At 33.4% G+C, this 4,032-nt stretch overlaps 1 pseudogene across 1 annotated transcript; it reads left to right on the top strand.

The window, feature by feature from the left end:
* Positions 1-1,468: 1,468 nt before the first annotated feature.
* LOC149163559 (uncharacterized) lies at positions 1,469-2,443 on the top strand (annotated as a pseudogene). Its single transcript, XR_016260175.1, has 2 exons — positions 1,469-1,738; positions 1,892-2,443. The product of XR_016260175.1 is annotated as an uncharacterized LOC149163559 (transcript).
* Positions 2,444-4,032: the final 1,589 nt, after the last annotated feature.

The raw sequence follows: 4,032 nt of genomic DNA, 5'->3' as shown, positions 1-4,032 counted from the left end.
TATTCTATTTTATTATGGAGATTTTTAATTTCTAAATAGATTTTGTTACAATATTATGGGTCAATACCACCCACCAAGGTTCATCTTAATTTTGAATCTACTAAGTGCCCAAAAGGATCAATCTCTCTTCACTCTAAAAGAGGTTGGCATGTTAAGAGATTTGATCCCTCTTGGCTGTGGGTAGATCCGAAGTTAAGATGGATATTTCGTAGTTTAATTTTCCCCTTTAAATAGCCTATATTCCATATGAATACCATGGATCAATATTCTAAGCCATTTTTATTTTATTTTTATAGAGTTATTTTTTTTTGACCAGGTGAAAATGTTTACATTACGTTAAAACTTTTTTGTCATACTAGGTTGGAGAGCACTTAGTGCAATTGCTTATCAATACCACATGTCCAAAAACTAGAACTCATTTCATATTATATGTGTTCACATAATATTTTTTAAGTAATCAATTTAATTAAAACGACATAAATGACATAATTATTTTGGAGATAAATCTCAACTTTTGAATTGTGTATATTATTAGAAATATTTTAAAATGGCATAGTCTAACTTATAGATAAAAGACCTTTCTCAGTTAATGTTTTATAGTTAATTTTAATCAAAATCTGGCATAGATTTTCAAAAACTTGAGTTTAAGTTGTTTAATCTATAGAAGTCAAGTGCCCTAGGGTTTTCAGGGTGCTGAATCCATTTATGCATTCAAAAATTCATTCTAAATAACAAAAAATCACATTCTTTCTTGAAATTGTTTTATGAGATTGTAGTGAAAAAATTATTTTGTCTATAATTAAACTAGATTTTTTAAAATATGATGTGAAAAATTAAAATTTTACACTTCATTTTATAATATTAATAATTAAATTAAAATTCTAAAAATTTAATTTTATAATAACCGATAACTTCACATTAAAGAATGCCATGACAAAATACTCTGACACCTTTTTTTTCAGAAAGAAAAAGCTAAAATACTCTAACACCTTACAGACAAACATCTATAAACATTATTATGAATGAGATGTGTTCATCCTTTTCCCTTAAAACGGTCACTGTTCTTATGTATGCTACTCTATGATAGAGTGTTCATATGAAATTCTAACGTAATGACAAAATGCTACAGGAAATATATATCGGATGACCTTAGAATTGCCGTGTGTGGTTTTCATCCTGACCTTTAATTTAAATAAATTCTGTATGTATGATTGTGCGGCACGACGACGGCCTATTTGACAAGTGGTATATACGTGTTGAAGGGAAGGAGTGCGAGCGAAGAAAGATGAGCTTCGTTGTGGGGCCCAACCGTCTTGTTTTTCTATGAATCCTATTCTTCCATCTTGAAGAGCAGCATTCATCCAATTTAAATTCTGGAGAAATTGAGAAATACAGGGGGACAAACTGTTCTTAGCCTTGTGAATTTCCGGGTTCTGTCTATATTGAAATAATTGCTGGTAATTGGAATATGGCTGCAAAGATGAGAGGGGGGTGTTATTAATGTGATGGTGTTGGCCATCTTGGTTTGTTTTCTGATCACTATATTCCAGGCTGCTTCAGCGGAGTCCCATGAGAAGAAGCCGGATAAAGCAGTAGAGAAGAGCAAGGAGGAGCATGTGGAGAAGAAGGTGGAAGGTGCAGGCACCCCACCGTGGGATAAAGTCAAAAGTTGGGCCAGCAAGGCCTCTGAGAGTTTGCCTAAATCCTTTAGTTTCAAGAAGGCAGCACCGGCTTCACAGTAAGACATAGATAGATATATTATATGTTCTTTAATTTCGTGTTTGTTGGTTAAAATGCACAGTTTCTTGTTAGCAAGGTACATCATGGGATCAATTAATTTGCATTCACAGTGCTACTGATGAAATCATCATCTGTTGATATTTTTTGGCAGGGATTCTCATGGGACAGGTGAAACAGTTAAAGGGACAACAACCAAGGGCTATGAAACTGGAAAGAAGGCAACCCAAGATGGTATTGAGAACACAGGCCAGGCTGCAAAGAAAGTAGGGGAGAAGATCAAACAGACAGCTGGGAAAGGTAATGGGGAGCTGTAAACAAAGGTCCCCTCCCTACATATATATATCAGTAATGTATTCAGAGGACTCTGCTCTGCTTACAGTGAGTCTCACTAGTGGATTACATAGAGTGTTAGTGTGAGCATACCCATAAACCAATTTGATTGCTTCGTTTTACAGTCATTTCTTTTTCTATCTGTATATCGTTTGTTTTTCAAATCTTGTTAGGTCGCTATGAGCAACAGACTTCGTGTGGCCATCGATTACTCAATCCTACAGAATTCTGTGCTGCATTTCTCATTTGAAATTTGAAGTTATTCATCCTCTGTTCTACTCAAACTGAAGTTTTATGGGTTCCTTGTTTTACAAACACAGGAACTGATCAACTATGTGTTATGTCAATTTTACTCTGTTACTTTGGTGGAAAATTAGCCCATTGATTAGACATATGTTTTATTGCAAAATTAGCTACTGTATTATCAGTGGTTTTTTATTTCAATGCTTTTATTCGTAATGAAACAAAATATTCCAATTCCAATGCTTGATATCTTCGATGGGAAGGGTTCTCCAATTTATTTATTTTTTTGAAATTGTTCCTAAATTATTGAGGTCTCAAAGTTGCAACAAATAACTGTGGCCATGGATTCAAAATGAACTAGATTTTGAACTAGACTAAGGCTTAATGCAATGATTATAAACAAGTATCTCGACATAGAAAAATATTAACAATACTCTAATACAATGCAAGGACTATACCCAAATATCTCCACAAACAAACTAATACAATGCAAGGACTATACCCAAATATCTCCACAAACAAAGGACAAAGTATTGATTAACAAACAAAGGACAAGTATCTCCAAGTATTAACAAACTTCTAATACATTGCAGTGACTATAAAAAACAAATATCCCCACAAAGAAAAAGTATTGATTAACAACTAAGAAAGAAGAGGAATAATAAACCATGTGAAAAAGGGAAAGAAAGGGGAACATGTACATCCCACGGAATCCAAACCGGACGTAATCCAACCGACAAAGAAGAAATCTTAAATCGCTAAAGCATTAAAATTATATCATCATTTTACTAAGAAAGTAAAGTGACAAATCACTTTAACATTTTTCTATAACCGACAAGGAAGAAGAAGCTTATATTGCTAAAGCATTAAAATTATATCACCATTTTGCTAAGAAAGTAAAGTAGCAAATTAGCAAATCGCTTTTAACATTTTACTTCTCTAATGAAAGCAAAGGAGCACTATGCACTTTTCATTGTAATGGAGTAGGCTATAATAGTAAAGAGCAAATCACTTCTAACACTTTACTAAAAAGGTGAGTGATAAATCACTTCAAACACTATTGTATTTGTTGTAGGTATAGGTACTTAAAAAAGTAAAGCATAAATCCACTTCTTGTGTCTTGCACGATGCACTTTCCATTGTAATGGTGTAGGCACTTTCACTTTCCATTGTAATGGAATAGGCTATGAAAGCAAAGAGCAAACTGCTTCTAACACTTCTCTATAAAGGTGAGTGATCAATCACTTCAAACACTATTGTATTTGTTGTTGGTATAGGTACTTAAAAAAGTAAAGCATAAATCACTTCACACACTATTGTATTTGTTGGTATAGGTGTGTGAATGTAAAGCATAAATCACTTCATACACTATTGAATTTATTTATTGGTATAGGTGTGTGAAAGTAAAGAGCAAATAAAAAAAGTAAAGCATAGATCATTTGTTGGTATAGGTGTGTCCTGCACTATGCACTAGTGTACTAGCACTAGTGCATTTGTTGGTACAGGTAAATAAAAAAAGTAAAGCATAGATCATTTGTTGGTATAGGTGTGTCCTGCACTATGCACTAGTGTATTTGTTGGTACAGGTAAATCATTTGTTGGTATAGGTGTGTCCTGCACTATGCACTAGTGTAAAGAGCAAATCGCTTCTAACACGCTATGAAAGTAAAGAATAAATCACTTCTAACACTTTACTAAAAAAGTGAGTGATAAATCACT

This window comes from Pinus tabuliformis, chromosome 5_1, assembly GCF_031772625.1.
Source record: "Pinus tabuliformis cultivar Carrire ecotype Pingquan chromosome 5_1, CPIR1, whole genome shotgun sequence".
NCBI lineage: Eukaryota > Viridiplantae > Streptophyta > Pinopsida > Pinales > Pinaceae > Pinus > Pinus tabuliformis.
This window is presented reverse-complemented; position numbering and strand designations above follow the sequence as displayed.